We start from the raw sequence: 17,057 nt of genomic DNA, 5'->3' as shown, positions 1-17,057 counted from the left end.
ACGTATGTAAAACTTCTGCTTGTTTTTCCCACCAAGTTTTATCCTGATCCCTCCAATCTAATCGTTTTCCATGATTTTAGGTTCCCCCACCCCAAACTTCCCCCAATGTCACCAGATCTGGTCAGCATTTAAAATAAGAGCTTTGAGACATGATATCCTTCTAAATATCAAATTTCATTGAGATCCGATCACCCGTTCGTAAGTTAAAAATATCTCATTTTTTCTAATTATTCAGAATTAACCCCTCCCCCAACTACCCCAAAGGGAGCCGATCCATTCCGGTTATGTCAATCATGTATCTAGGATTTGTGCTTATTTTTCCCACCAAGTTTCATCCCGATCCCTTCACTCCAAGTGTTTTCCAAGTTTTAGGTTTCCCCCTCCCAACTCCCCCCCCCCCAATGCCACCACATCCGGTCGGGTTTCAAATAAGAACACTGAGACACGATATCCTTCTAAATATCAAATTTCATTGAGATCCGATCACCCGTTCGTAAGATAAAAATACCTCATTTTTTCTAATTTTTCAGAAATAACCCCCCCCCCCCCCCTACAACTACCCCAAAGAAAGCGGATCCGTTCCGTTTATGTCAATTATGTATCTAGGACTTGTGCTTATTTTTCCCACCAAGTTTCAACCCGATCCCTCCACTCTAAGTGTTTTCCAAGTTTTAGGTTTCCCCCTTCCAACTCCCCCCCAATGTCACCAGATCCGGTCGGGATTTAAAATAAGAGCTCTAAGACACAATATCCTTCTAAACATCAAATTTCACTGAGATCCGATCACCCGTTCGTAAGTTAAAAATACCTCATTTTTTCTGAATTTTCAGAATTATCTAAAACTTCTGCTTATTTTTCCCACCAAGTTTCATCCCGATCCCTCCAATATAAGCGTTTTCCATGATTTTAGGTCCCCCTCCAAACTCCCCCCAATATCACCAAATCCGGTCGGGATTTAAAATAAGAGCTTTGAGACATGATATCCTTCTAAATATCAAATTTCATTGAGATCCGATCACCCGTTCGTAAGTTAAAAATACCCCCCCCCCAACTGCCCCAAAGAGAGCGGATCCGTTCCGGTTATGTCAATCATGTATCTAGGACTTGTACTTATTTTTTCCACCAAGTTTCATCCCGACCCCTCCACTCTAAGTGTTTTCCAAGATTTTAGGTTTTCCCCTCCCCCCCCCCCAATGTCACCAGATCCACTCAGGATTTAAAATAACAGCTCTGAGGCACAATATCCTTCCAAAAACCAAATTTCATTAAGATCTGATCAACCGTTCGTAAGTTAAAAATAATTCATTTTTTCTATTTTTTTCCGAATTAACCGGCCCCCCATTCCCCCCTCCAGATGGTCAAATCGGGAAAACGACTATTTCTAATTTAATCTGGTCCGGTCCCTGATACGCCTGCCAAATTTCATCGTCCTAGCTTACCTGGAAGTGCCTAAAGTAGCAAAACTGGGACCTACAGACCGACAGACCCGACAGAATTTGCGATTGCTATATCTCACTTGGTTAATATCAAGTGCCATAAAAACTAGTTTCTTCAACTGAAAGTAAGGAGCGACATTAAAACTTAAAAATCTTTTAATTATATTATATACTTATAATATAATGTATATACTTATATATAATAATAATATAATTATAATTATATTATATTATGTTGCATTGGTGATTTCTCTTTTCATGATATATTAATAATATTCATGCTGAATCTTAGTATTTAAAATGGAATATTTCTAAAGAAACTAAAAAAATATATGGGTTCTTAATATAATCTTGGAAATTCGATAAAATTCCCCCAAAAAGACTACAATCTACATTAGAAATTATGTAATTAAACTTAATATGTTAAAGAACTTTGAACAGTTTCTTAAATTGGTGAAATTTATCCTTTTTTTACGAAGCGAATGAATATTTAGGTAACACACAAGCCAGGAATTCTGATATAGGAAAGAAAAATACAGCTAAAGTTTCAAAAGCATAAAAATCATTGTATTGCAAACAAATTAAAATAGTACATTTAAATATCAAGAAAAGACGCTTGTTACTCAATGACAGCCACAGGAGCTGCATGGGCAGTTCTTTTCACATTTGCATTCTGGCCCTGAAAAAAAGAGGAATAATTAATATAAAAGAACCGTCCATAATAGCTAATTCAAATAATTCAACTAAGTCGATTAAATAGTATTTGTAAGTTGTTTTTTGAGCAGCAATTCCTTATTTATTCTTTTTTGTTTTTTTTTTTTTTCACTTTACTCTTAAAAGAAATTAGGAAAGGAAAAAAAAATATGCCTATGAACAACAAAGATTCAAAGTGTACATTCTTGGGAGCCACGAGGGACTTATTTCGCATCAGCTTGCGAAACTTACGGAACTAATCGAATTTAAACAAAGAATCCAAAAATAAATTGTTTGCTAGCCTACAATTAGACCTCATTCACCTACCCAAAATTATTTAATTTATGTAAACCACCTTAAGAAACAAGTACGAACGTAGAAAGGCCTTCTAGTTTATACTCCGCCCAAAAAATGGCATACATTTCCTTTTATTTAGGTTATTTTAACAGGTGCCCTGTATCCAAAGAAACTCATTTGGCCATGTCTGTTTTGAGGTTTCTTGAAGTATCGATATTAAGAGATAAAATAGATTGGATGTACATATACCCATGTACGTATATTATGTGTATACATAATGTGCTACTACTACTAACAACTCACCGCAGTTTATATGTATATACTTAATTGGTGAAATAGTTGAAATAGATACTTACTGCCCTTGCACTCACACCCTTTACAGCATTTGCAGTCCGGGGAACAATTGCAAGATCCAGAGCAAGTACAGCCATCTAGAACAAATGATCAAATTCAGTACTATCTTAACTATCCACAGAAACTGCCTTTCAAGTCAGAAAAGTTCGAAAATTTCAAGGGCTCTTGACACATAAAAGGCACAAGAAAGAAGGGGTGGCTCCGGGTTCATTTATCCCCCTCCATGATACAGTCGTTGTATCAACTCTGAAATGAAAATAATCCTTTTGGAATAGATGCCAAAACAAGGATAAATATACATTTTTTGTTTGTTTAAGAAACCTGGTGCAGCTCTTGTAAGGTCAAAAAGTAACACAAGATATGTTAACTTCTAAGCAGAAGTAATGCCTTGTGTGAATTTACTGTTACATGAATGGATTTAAAAGTAGAAACTTCGAAGGCAATTGAAGTCAAGGAGGAATAGCCGCTTTTCTTTTCAATTTACTTTCCAAAACATCCAACCTTAAGAATTACGAAGTAAAAGTTTACTGAACTTTATTGGTAAACTAAAGGAAAACAATCAAATTTAACTTCTTTTGAAAACCAAAAACCGGTTAGATGTTAAGAATAGGAAATTCAATTTCACACTTTCCAACTAAAATTACAAATGACAAATGGAAAATTTCCCCTTTTGCAATTGGTTCTAGACCCAGGTCAAATTTGCCTACCGAAATTTTGCTTCTTAGTTTTTTTCAAACAAATAAACTGTAAATACTTTTTTATTTTTTTTACAGCTGATAAAACCATTTTTCCCAGGAAAATAATCAAATTCCAAGTCGAAAAAGTTCAATCTCCAGGATAATTTAACTAAGTTGAAAGTATTAACTACATCCCGAGACAACAGTGGCTACATATGATTATGACAAATAAGAAAAAAACAAGTGAAATATAAAATTAAGAAGACGGGAAAAGCAGGGTAATGTCAGTGTACAGAAGAGCGAAAGTGACAAAAACAGTTATTTCGATAAGATCCTCCACCGAGACGTCTTAAGTGCTAAAAAAAGAATATAAATTAAGATCATCTTATCGCAATTTTAATGAAAATCGTGTCACTAGGTTTGACTCTTTCTCTTAACTCTATTTTTAAAACAGTAAGAAACTTTAGCGTAACGAGCGGGGCGTTGAGGAGGAAAAGCCCCTTTCATATACGGAGTAATTTCTGTTCGTTTTAAGTTTTAATGTTGCTCCTTACTTTCATTTTAAAAAAAACTTGTTTTTTTTATTTAATTTCTAGACGTTTTTGAATTAATGCATGTTTTGATCTCATGTTTGTCATAAATAATTAAAACGAAATTTGCATATTCATTAATTTCAATTAATCAGAAGATTTTGAGAAAAAAGGAGCGAGGGAGGAGGCCTAGTTACCCTCCAATTTTTTGATTACTTAAAAAAGCAACAAGAACTTTTAATTTTTTACAAGTTTTCTTTGGTAAAAAATATACGTAACTTACGAAATTAATTTACGTAACTAACTTCTATATTCGTATGTTTTTATTGCGTGTATGAGGGGGTTCAACCCTCGTCAATACCTCGCTCTTTACCCTAAAGCTTAAATTTTAAAATTTTGTCCCAATTCCTTAAGAATGAGCTTTGAATCACAAAGGCCGTAGAATAAATAGTTGAAATTACTAAAAATACTTTAGCGTAAAGAATGAGGTATAACGAGGTTAGCCCGTCATATGCGTAATAAGTTTTGTTCGTTTTAAGTTTTAATGCTGCTCCTTACTTTCAGTAGAAAAAAACTTTTCATAATTATTTTTTCATTGTTTTTTTTTCAAATAATGCTAGAAAATCATGCGCCCCCTTCATTGAAATTCTCTTTCCCCATGACAAGTTTCTCCATGGAAATATCCTCCCACGTAACCCCCCCTCAAATCTCCCCCCTGAACAAAAAAATCCCCCTGAAACGTCTGTACACTTCCCAGTAACCATTACTATATGTAGTACAGGTCAAAGTTAGTAACTTGCAGCCCCTCCCACGGGGACTGCGGGGGAGTAAATGGCTCTCAGAATTTTGATCCTGCGACTTTTGGGGAAAAAATGAGCGTGGGAGGGGGCCTAGGTGCCCTCCAATTTTTTGGTCACTTAAAGAGCACTAGAACTTTTTATTTTCGTTAGAATGAGCCCTCTCACGACATTGTAGGACCACTCAGTCGATACGATCAACCCTGGGGAAAAAAAACAAAAAAAACAAACAAAAAAAAACAAGAAAAAAAAACAAAACAAAAAAAAAAACAAACAAATAAACACGCATCCGTGATCTGTCTTCTGGCAAAAAATGCGAAATTCCACATTTTTGTAGATAGGAGCTAGAAACTTCTACGATAAGGTTCTTTGATACGCTGAATCTGATGATGTGATTTTCGTTAAGATTTTATGACTTTTAGGGGGTGTTTCCCTGTATTTCCTAAAATGAGGGTAATGTTCTCAGGCTCGTAACTTTTGACGGGTATTACTAATCTTGATGAAACTTATATATTTAAAATCAGTATTAAAATGCAATCCTTTTGATGTAACTATTGATATCAAAATTCCATTTTTTAGAGTTTCGGTTACTATTGAGCCGAGTCGCTCCTTATTACAGTTCGTTACCACGAACTATTTGACATCTGCTTTTGTCATTGTCACTACTTATACTGTCAACTGGCTGGCATTACTCTTCTTTCTTGGCTATTTAATTTTATTATTTATCTATTTGTTTCCATCTTGTTCTTCATAAGTTTATTAAACAAGGACCCGACAATAAAAAGCAGCTCCAAATGAATATTAAGTAACAAAAGTTCAGATTCTGGAGAAACAGCAAAATAAGGACAATAAGCAAGTAAAACAACACCAGAAGTATAAATTGATGAATTTATAAGAACTGATGAAATGAAGTGGAAATTGAATCCTCCCAACCCAGAGCTGGATACCATCAATAGGTGGTTTATAATGCGAAACATTGCCAATTTGACAAAAAAATATCAGGAAACTTTTTTATAATACCAAATCTTACATCCATGCATCAGGGTGAGGAGACTGGGATGAAAACTACCCTGACAGTTTAGTAAATATAAATTTTATGAATGTAGTGAAAGAGGCTAAAGAATTTTTGTTTTTGTACCATTTAGTTCAGAAGAGAAGATGAGATGTTTTAAAAAAAATAATAAAAATAAGTAAGGTTTTTCTTCAAATTAGTATTATTTTGAATTATGAACTACCTATTCATACAAAAAGGCTAAGTACAAAATTGCAGACCAGCTGAATCAACAAAATTTTGTATATAGCCTAGAACTACACCTTTTCGCATTAGGCGGGGGAGGGAATAGGAACAATAGGCTGCTACTCTTTAGTTATTAAAGTAGAGCATAGTTTAGAAGAGTATATGACTTTCCCCCCCCCTATATACACTTAAGCATATATGTTTCACAGTTATGAGATGCAGGATAATTTGCAGCGGAAATGAATATTGCATTTTGATTATGGATGAAATTCTGATTCTACAAGTAAGTATATTTAATAACGATGTTAATAACTACCGCAAATTTTGCAAATAAAACTATGGCAAATTACGCCTTGATAATTACCTATACTCAAGAGGGAAGTGCTTGGGTGCAGTTGATCTGGACACCACTGCAAAACTCATTAAAAAATAAAATCAATTCTCCTTTCATTCAATGTTTCTACCAAAGAAAAACTACTTACTTTTACAACAGTCCATGTTTCTCCGTTAGAAAGTAAGCTTCTTTCAATTGATACGAGTCTCTTGACACACTCTTGAAAATTCAATTTTCGCCGTTGCTTTTATACATAAAAATCTTCATCAAATTGCACGAGTACCGTGTAAGATAACCTGAATTTTACGCCGTAGCAACTTACAGCCGTGAATGCTGCGGACCTAACAGAAAAGTGAGATGAAAATAACGCTGAACACAATATATAAATTACTAAAAAACCTTTGGCGCTTTTCATTTAAATTTTATTTTTTTAGCAACAGCCCGTTAGGCTGTTGTGTTGGATTAATTAAAAAAAACCTTGCAGAGATAAAGAAAGGAGTTGAATTTTAAAAGGAACAATAACTATTGTTCCGCAGATTATGGAAGACATATCTACAAAGCTAACTCAAACAACTGATTGGGGAGATTTATAAAATCTGTCGAGTTCTGAAAACTAGCGCTTTATTGAAAAAAAAACTACCCCCTCCCAAAGAAAACAAGATGGTCCGTTAGCAGCAGAAAATCTGAGAAGTAACATGTAGAAAATAAAAAACTTATTTATAAGGTTCCTAATAATGTTTCTCCGTCCATGAAATTTGCAACATTTTAGCATACACTTATAATTCTGTGTTGACTCAAGCAAGCTCAGTTTTCAGTACATGGCTAATTTGTGGAATTCTACTTTTATGAAACAAATAAAATGAGTTATTGATGGGGTGGAAGGATGTGGTAAGGAAAGATTTAATGGAAATGACAACTAGTAAGGCTAAGCCTAAGAGCGTTAAGTCGAAAATTTCTAGAAGTATTTGAATATACATGTTTCAAAAGGAGGATATTCTGGGTAAATAATCAAATCTTATATTTGTATTATCAAGCCTAAAACCAAATTACGGGTATTTAGATATCTCTACTGTGCGGAAAACAGAAAAAGCGTGAAGCTACAACACAAGTTATATACATTGGTACATACAATTTAACGACAGTAAGTAACTTTCAATTATCCTTTTAATGAACATTTGGAATTATCCAGGGGAATATGTGTGGGAATTATCTGGGGGAGGGGCAATTCAACAGGAGGAATTTTTTGTCGGGGAATTTTCCACGGGAGATAATTTTCAACGGGGGGATTTTTCTAGGAGAATACGCTGATGGGGTAATTTTCCTTGGGAGGAATTCACCGAGACTAATTTTTCAGGTGGGGGGATAGATCGGGGATTGCACCTAGATTCCTCTACCACTTTACCACTCTGTAGCTGTAGCCGCAATTATAGTTTAAATGTGTATCCAAATGCGTGAGTTCCGCGTAAGATAATCAGGATACTGCGTCATATAGAAGGCTGCGGCCGCGAATGCCGTAAAGTGGCGAAAACTAAAATAAAAGGGATTCTGTATCCGATAGATTGCAGCCAAACTCTCTTACAGAAACATGAACTGAGCAAATATTTTTCTAAAGCAGAAGATTTTACTCTTGCCTTTTGAGGTGTTTGCCAGTTGTCAATATCTCACCTGTTAGTGGTAAATATCTCTCGATAGAATTTCATTAAAAAAAATTAAACGAAATATTTCTCTGTTTACCATTATGCAAAATATATCTACAAAACTAGCTAAAGTAAACTTGCCCGTAATATTTTCCATTATCTATTAGAATTCTAAAAACAAGCGATTAACTGAAAACACAAAACTTACTCTCGAAAAAGGATGCTTTGGAACAGGAAATTTCTTAAGTAGCCTTCAGAAAATAAAAAAAATAATTTATAAGGCTCTCTACCAACTGCGGCGTCGATAACTTTTAATCTACAATAAAGATTCACTGCAAAAGTAAAGCAACCTCAGTTTTCAGTAAAACGCTAGTTTTTCTGATTCTACAAATATTCGGATTTAGAAAATATATACACACACTGCTGGGTATGTTATCGTTGGTATCTTTGAGATTTTTGAAAATAAAAAATTCAAATATATCCATGAAAACGAGTAAATGCCATTATATTCAACCTCCGTTTTTTAATTTTACTTACTAAGGAGGATGAGAGAGGGGTTATACAAGGAAGTGGAGTACACTGGATAACAATATTACACTGGAACATTCACTATGCATCCTAGCCTTTCAAACAGTTCGTGGTAACGAACTGTAGTCAGGAGCGACCGGCTCAATAGTAAACGAAACTCTAAAAACGAAACTCTAACGAACTAAAACTAAAACTAAAACTAAACTAAACTCTAAAACTAAACGAAACTCCAAAAAACGGATCTTTGATGCTAATAGATACATCAAAAGAATCCGATTTTTATAATGATTTTAAATATATAAGTTTCATCAAATTTACTCTTACCCATCTAAAATTACAAGCCTGAGAAAATTGGTTTCATTTTGGGAAATAGGTGGAAACATCCCCTAAAAGTCATAGAATCTTTAAAAAAAATAACACCATCGCATTCAACGTATCAAAGAACCTTACTGTAGAAGTTTCAAGGTCTTATCTACGAAAGTGTGGAATTTAGTTGTTTTTTTTTTTTTTCGCATAAGACTAATCACAGGTGCGTGTTTATTTTTTATTTTTTTTTTTCTTCTTCTTTTTCCCTATGGGTGATCGTATCGACCCTGTGGTCCCAGAATGTCGCGAGAGGGCTCATTCTAACGGAACTTAATATAACTAGTGCCATTTTTAGATGACGGAAAAATTGGAGGGCACCTCCAATTTCCAAAAATTAGAGGGCACCCACCTCTCACGCTCATTTTTTAAGAAGTCAACGGATCAAATTTTGAGATAGCCATTTTTTTTTCAACATAGTCGAGAGACCTAATAACTATGTCTTTGGGGACAACCTACTTCCTCACAGTCCCTGGGGAAGGGGCTGCAAGTTACAAACTTTGACCAGTGTTTACATATAGTCATGGTAATTGGGAAGTGTGCAGACGTTTTCAGGGGATTTTTTGGCTGGGGGGGTTAGGGAAAGGAGTTACATGGGAGGATCTTTCCATGGAGGAATTCGTCGTGGAGGAAGGGAATTTCCATGAAGGGGAAGCGGGATTTTCTAGCATTATTTAAAACAAAAAACAACGAAAAAATAAATATGAAAAAGTTTTTTTCAGTTGAAAGTAAGGAGCAGTATTAAAACTTAAAACAAACAGAAATTATTACGCATATGGGGGGGGGGGTTCGTCTTCTCCTAAATACCTCACTCTTTGCACTAAATTAGTAATTCCAACTATTTATTCTACGGCCTTTGTGATTCAAGGGTCATTCTTAAGGAATTGGGACAAAATTTAAGCTTTAGTGTAAAGAGCGAGGTATTAACGAGGGGGAAAACCTCATCATATACGTAATAAAAATATACGAACATAGAAGTTCCTTACATAAGTTAATTCATAAGTTACGTATATTTTACTAATAAAAACGTTCGTAAAAAATTAAAAGCTCTAGTTGCCCTTTTAAGTAACCAAAAGATTGGAGGGCAACTTGGCCTCCTACCCAACCCCTTTTTTTACAAAATCGTCCATTCAAAACTAAGAGAAAGCCATTTAGCCGACAAAATTATTATGCAAATTTCGTTTTAATTATTCATGTGCGGAGAGCCAAAATTAAAACATGCATTAATTCAAAAACGTTCAGAAACTAAATATTTTTTTTTTTGAACTGAAAGTAAGGAGCGACATTAAAACTTAAAACGAACAGAAATTACTCCGTATATGAAAGGGACTAATGTCGCTCCTTACTTTCAGTTAAAAAAAAAACTTGTTTTTTTATTTAGTACCCAAAAAAGAAACGGTACCAAAAACTACCATATAGAGAAGTGTTGCACTTACCAAAGGAGATTAATTAAAATTAATTCAAATTTATAAAAAAGCGTAGCTTTTAAACCAGCCATTAAACATTTCTCTGCGATCTTGCGATAGCCTGCCAGCCCTAATGGAAACAATTCAAATTTACATAAGTTTATTATGCTAACAATTATATAAATATATTGTTTTCTTATTTATGGTTTGCAGTCTGTGTCATACTTCATGTCAGTGCAACAACGAAACCACCCATAGTCATGTGTTCTGAAGCTTCACATACTCATGCTCAACGCTTTCAGCCCTCACTAGGTTCAAAGACCTTAATTTTGAGTAATGTCATTTGACATTGGATGACATTAGTATTACGATGGCTTAAAAGTAATTTAATGCAGATTGCATCTGAGAATACTAAGGCATGACGAAAATATACTATCGAAAATCGCCTTAGCGTTTACAGTGTCAATCGCTGTCACGTTCCATACTAGAATATTTTTATCAGTTTCTTTACTTTCCAACTTCATCATTGTATGCTTTAGGCTAGATAACTGCGATTTCAGTAAATAATTAAATAAAGAAAAACAAGTTTTTATGGCACTTGGTATTAACCAAGTGACATATAGCAGTCGCCAATTCTGTCGGTCTGTCGGTCTGTCCCGGTTTTGCTACTTTAGGCACTTCCAGGTAAGCTAGGACGATGAAATTTGGCAAGCGTATCAGGGACCGCACCAGATTAAATTAGAAATAGTCGTTTTCCCGATTTGACCATCTGGGGGGGGGGGGAGTGGGGGCCCGGTTAATTCGCAAAAAATAGAAAAAATGAAGTATTTTTAACTTATCAGCGGGTATTTGGATCTTAATGAAATTTCATGTTTGGAATGATATTGTGTCTTAGAGCTCTTATTTCAAATCCCGACCGGATCTGATGACATTGGGGGGAGTCGAAGGGAGAAAACCTAAAGTCCCGGTTTTGCTACTTTAGGCACTTCCAGGTAAGCTAGGACGATGAAATTTGGCAAGCGTATCAGGGACCGGACCAGATTAAATCAGAAATAGTCGTTTTCCCGATTTGACCATCTGGGGGGGGGGAATAGGGGCCGGTTAATTCGGAAAAATACAAAAAATGAAGTATTTTTAACTTATGAGCGGGTGATTGGATCTTAATGAAATTTGATGTTTGGAATGATATTGTGTCTCAGAGCTCTTATTTTAAATCCCGACTGGGTCTGATGACATTGGGGGGAGTTGGAGGGGGGAAACCTAAAATCTTGGAAAACACTTAGAGTAGAGGGATCGGGATGAAACTTGATGGGAAAAATAAGCGCAAGTCCTAGATACATGATTGACATAATCGGAACTTATTTGTTCTCTTTGGGGTAGTTGGGGGGGGGAGTAAGTCTTAAAAATTAGAAAAATGAGGTATTTTCAACTTGCGAACGGGTGATCGGATCTCAATGAAATTTGATGTTTAGAAGGATATCGTGTCTTAGAGCTCTTATTCTAAATCCCGACCAGATCTTGTGATGGGGGCGGGGAGTTGGGAGGGGGAACCTAAAACTTGGAAAACACTTAGAGTGGAGGGATCGGGATGAAACATGGTGGGAAAAATAAACACAAGTCCTAGATAGATGATTGACATAAACGGAACGGATCCGCTCTCTTTGGGGTAGTTGGGGGGGGGTTAATTCTGAAAAATTAGAAAAAATGAGGTATTTTTAACTTACGAACGGGTGATTAGATCTCCATGAAATTTGATTTTTAGAAGGATATCGTGGCTCAAAGCTCTTATTTTAAATCCTGACCGGATCTGGTGACATTGGGGGAAGTTTGGGGTGGGGAGACCTAAAATGATGGGAAACGCTTAGATTGGAGGGATTGGGATGAAACTTGGTTGGAAAAATAAGCAAAAGTCTTGCATACGTAATTTACATAATTGGAACGGATCCGCTCAATTGCGGGGGGGGGGGGTAATTCTGAAAAATAAGAAAAATAACGTATTTTTAACTTACGAAGGAGTGATCGGATCTTCATGAAACTTCATATTTAGAAGGTCCTCATAACTCTGATATCTTATTTTAAATCTCAACCGGATCAAACGTAATTGGGGGGGGCAGTTGGGGGTACCGGAAATCCTAGAAAATACTTAAAGCGGTGAGATCAGGATGAAACTGGATGGGAAGAATAGAAACCTGTCTAAGATACGTGACTGACATAACTGGACCGGATCTGCTCTCTTTGGTGGAATTGGGAGGGGGGAGGTAATTTTGAAAATTGAGGTATTTGTAACTTACGAAAGGGTGACCAGATCTTAATGAAATTTGATATTTAGAAGGATCTTGTGCTATAAAGTTTAACTTTAGGTTCTGACCTTCTCACAAGTGCCAAATGAGCTCTTGGCTCTTCCGACCTCGTACCATATGAGCTCTCGGCTCTTCCGACCTCGTCCAAATGAGCTCTTGGCTCTTCCGACCTCGTACCATATGAGCTCTCGGCTCTTCCGACCTCGTCACAAGTGCCATATGAGCTCTTAGCTCTTGTTTTAACTGAAAGTAAGGAGCGACATTAAAACTTAAAACGAACAGAAATTACTTCGTATATGAAAGGGGCTGCTTCCTCATCAACGCCCCGCTCTTTACGCTAAAGTTTGACTCTTTCTCTCAATTCTTCTTTTTAAAACAGTAAAAAACTTTGGCGTAAAGAGCGGGGCGTTGATGAGGAAGCAGCCTCTTTCATATACGAAGTAATTTCTGTGCGTTTTAAGTTTTAATGTCGCTCCTTACTTTCAGTTAAAAAAACTCGTTTTTTTTTAATTTAATTTCTGAACGTTTTTGAATCAATGCATGTTTTGATTTTGGCTCTCCGCAGAGGAATAATCAAAACAAAATTTGCATATTTTTTTGGGGGGCTAAATGGCTTTCTCATAATTTTGATCGAATGATTTTGAGAAAAAAAGAGCGGGGGCGAAGCCTAGTTGCCCTCCAATTTTTTGGTTAATTAAAAAGGCAACTAGAACTTTTAATTTTTTACGAATCTTTTTATTGGTAAAAGATTTACGTAACTTATAAATTAGCTTACGTAAAGAACTTTTGTATTCTCATGTTTTTATTACATATATGAGGGGATTCGCCCCATCGTCAGTACCTCGCTCTTTACACTAAAGCTTAAATTTTATCCCAATTCATTAAGAATGACCCCTGAATCACAAAAGCCGTAGAATAAATAGTTGAAATTACTAAAAATACTTTAGCGTAAAGAGCTAGGTATCATAAGGAGGTGAGCCCCTTATATGGGTAATAATTTCTGTTTGTTTTAAGTTTTATTGCTGTTCCTTACTTCCAGCTGAAAAAGCTTTTTCACATTTATTTTTTAATTTTTTTTTTAAATAATGCTAGTAAATCCTGCTCTCCCTTCATGGAAGTTTTCTTCTCCCATGACAAATTCTCGATGGAAAGTTCCCCCAGCATATCCCACTCTTCTCAACCCCTCCCCCAACCAAAAAAATCCTCCTGAAAACGCCTGTATACTTCCCAATAACCATTACTATATGTAAGCACAGGTCAAAGTTTGTAACTTGTTGCCCCTCCCACGGGGACTGTGGGGGAGTAACTCGTCCCCAAAGACATAGTTATAAGGTTTTTCGACTACGCTGAATAAAATGGCTATCTCAGAATTTTGATCCGTTGACTTTGGGAAAATAATTAGCGTGGGAGGGGGCCTAGGTGCCCTCCAATTTTTTTGGTCACTTAAAAAGGGCACTAGAACTTTTCATTTCCGTTAGAATGAGCCCTCTTGCAACATTCTAGGACAACTGGGTCGATACGATCACCCCTGGGAAAAAAAACAAAAAAACAAAAAAACAAATAAACACGCATCCGTGATCTGCCTTCTGGCAAAAAATGCAAAATTCCACATTTTTGTAGATAGGAGCTCGAAACTTCTACAATAGGGTTCTCTGATACGCTGAATCTGATGGTGTGATTTTCGTTAAGATTCTATGACTTTTAGGGGGTGTTTCCCCCTATTTTCTAAAATAACGCAAATTTTCTCAGGCTCGTAACTTTTGATGGGTAAGACTAAACTTGATGAAACTTATATATTTAAAACCACCATTAAAATGTGATTCTTTTGATATAGCTATTGGTATCAAAATTTCATTTTTTAGAGTTTTGGTTACTATTGAGCTGGGTCGCTCCATACTACAGTTCGTTACCACGAACTGTTTGATTAAATAAAGAAAAACAAGTTTTTTTAACTGAAAGTAAGGAGCGACATTAAAACTTAAAACGAACAGAAATTACTCCGTACATGAAAGGGGCTATTCCATCCTCAACGCCCCGCTCTTTGCGCTCAAGTTTGACTCTTTCTCTCAAATTTACTTTTTAAAACAGTGGAAAACTTTAGCGTAAAGAGCGGGGCACTGAGGAGGGAACAGTCCCTTTCATATACGGAGTAATTTCTGTTCGTTTTAAGTTTTAATGTCGCTCCTTACTTTCAGTTAAAAAAAATTGTTTTTCCTTATTTAATTTTTGAACGTTTTTGAATTAATCCATGTTTGATTTTGGCTCTTCGCACATAAATTATTAAAATGAAATTTGTATATTAATTCTTTTTTTGGCTAAATGGCTTTCTCTTAGGTTTGATCAGACGATTTTGAGAAATAAGGGGTGGGGAAGGAGGCCGAGTTGCCCTCCAATTATTCGGTTACTTAAAAAGGCAACTAGAACTTTTAATTTTTAACGAACGTTTTTATTAGTATAAATATACGTAACTTAAGAATTAACTTACGTAACAAACTTTTATATTTTTATACTTTTATTATGTATACGAGGGGGTTTGTACCCTCGTTTATACCTCGCTCTTTACACTAAATCGTAAGTTTCGTCCCAATTCTTTAAGAATGATCCCTGAATCAGAAAGGCCGTAGAATAAATAGTTGAAATAGCATGAAGAGCGAGGTATCTATCTCCTCCTAAATACCTCGCTCTTTATGCTAAAGTGTTTTTTAGAACCCCTCATATGAGTAATAATCTCTGTTTGTTTTAAGTTTCAATGCTACTCCTTACTTTCAATTGAAAAAACGTTTTCATGTTTATTTTTTCATTGTTTTTTTTATAGTAATGCTAGAAAATCCTGCGCCCTTTTCATTGAATTTTTCCTCCTCCGTGACATATTCCTCCAAGGAAAGATCCTCCCACATAGCATCCTCCCCTCAGCCCCACTCCCAAACAAAAAAAATCCCCCTGAAAACGTCTGCACACTTCCCAATAGCCATTACTATATGTAAACACTGGTCAAAGTTTGTAACTTGCAGCCCCTCCCCAGGGATTGTGGGGGAGTAAGTCATCCCCAAAGACATAGTTATTATGGTTTTTGACTATGCGGAACAAAATGGCTATCTCAAATCTTTGATCCGTTGACTTTGGGAAAAAATGAGCGTGGGAGGGGGCCTAGGTGCCCTCCAATTTTAAAAAGGGCACTAGAACTTTTCATTTCCGTTAGAATGAGCTCTCTTGCGACATTCTAGGACCACTTTGCCGATACGATGACCCCTAGGGAAAAGAAAAAAAATAAATAAATAAACACGCACCCGTGATTTGTCTTCTGGCAAAAAATACGAAATTCCATATTTTTGTAGATATGAGCTTGAAATTTTTGCTACAGGGTTCTCTGATACGCCGAATGCGATGGTGTGCTTTTCGTTAAGATTCTATGACTTTTAGGGGGTGTTTCGCCCTATTTTCCAAAATAAGGCAAATTTTCTCAGGCTCGTAACTTTTGATGACAAAGACTAAATTTGATGAAATTTATATATTTTGAGTCAGCATGAAAATTCGATTCTTTTGATGTATCAAAATTTCGTTTTTTAGAGTTTTGTTTACTATTGAGCCGGGTCGCTCCTTACTACAGTTCGTTACCACGAACTGTTTGATTTTCATCAACCAGCACAGTAATGTGGCTCTTCAAATCATTGGTTTCTACCTCAAGGCTGATCACTTTAGGCTTAATACCTTCCACCTCCAATTTCAATTCCTATACAGATTCTTCGATCTTAGAAATCCTTTGATCTAATCCTTTAAAATTAACATTCAGCTCATTTAACGTAGTTGAATTTTCTTTAACATTCTGTAAAACTAGACTCAAACTATCAGCTAGTGATTTCAATGAGATTCCTTCAATAGGACTGAATGCGAGAAAAAACTCGTCAGATTTTTCCTTCTTCCTCTGTCCTCCTATTATACAAAATAGTATTTCAACTCCAAGAAAAAATAGACTGTACAAATATACTACCACAGAGAACTCCTTTAATTACTCACTTTGCATAATATTGGCATCTGAATCTATCCAAAAAAATTTCGACAGCAAATTAACCTTGCTGAACACTAAATGAATGGTCCAACGCAAAGTAGGAGCATTTACCTCGAATGCATTCTTGTCTTATCAAAACTTTGTGAGAGTAATCCGGTTTAAGGTGTTCGCTGAATGAATGCTATAATATGAACCGTTGTTAATATTACTACTAAAGAATTTCGGTTGGATGAAAAGGAATATTATTGTTTTTATGGATGAGTCTGTGAGACTTTTGATCTTTTACATAACTGAAGCTACAATAGGATTTTCTTATCGATAATTACATTGTATACATTTTTTAAAATATATTGAAGTACTTCACATAAATTGAAAAAGACAATTATCTCCATTTAAAATTACAGTAAGTTTCTAGCAGTATTTGCCATCCCAAAGTAATTTCACGGCGGGGCTGATGATGAC

General features: G+C 35.7%; 1 long non-coding RNA gene across 5 annotated transcripts; it reads right to left on the bottom strand.

Annotated features, from left to right (window-relative positions):
- Positions 1–1,981: 1,981 nt before the first annotated feature.
- LOC136028265 (uncharacterized) lies at positions 1,982–16,618 on the bottom strand. Of its 5 annotated transcripts, none has more exons than XR_010617786.1 (4): positions 16,604–16,618; positions 6,504–6,696; positions 2,783–2,857; positions 1,982–2,115 (listed from the first exon to the last, which is right to left on the bottom strand). It is a non-coding gene; the product is annotated as an uncharacterized LOC136028265 (long non-coding RNA). The 5 variants fall into 5 exon arrangements; XR_010617790.1 differs by lacking the exon at positions 16,604–16,618 and adding an exon at positions 8,845–8,859; XR_010617788.1 differs by lacking the exon at positions 16,604–16,618 and adding an exon at positions 7,758–7,790.
- Between the last annotated feature and the right edge of the window lie 439 nt (positions 16,619–17,057).

The sequence above is a fragment of the Artemia franciscana genome, chromosome 6 (genome assembly GCF_032884065.1).
Source record: "Artemia franciscana chromosome 6, ASM3288406v1, whole genome shotgun sequence".
NCBI classification, from domain to species: Eukaryota; Metazoa; Arthropoda; class Branchiopoda; order Anostraca; family Artemiidae; genus Artemia; species Artemia franciscana.
Note: the sequence above shows the minus strand (reverse complement) of the source record. Positions and strands in the feature narration are given on the sequence as shown.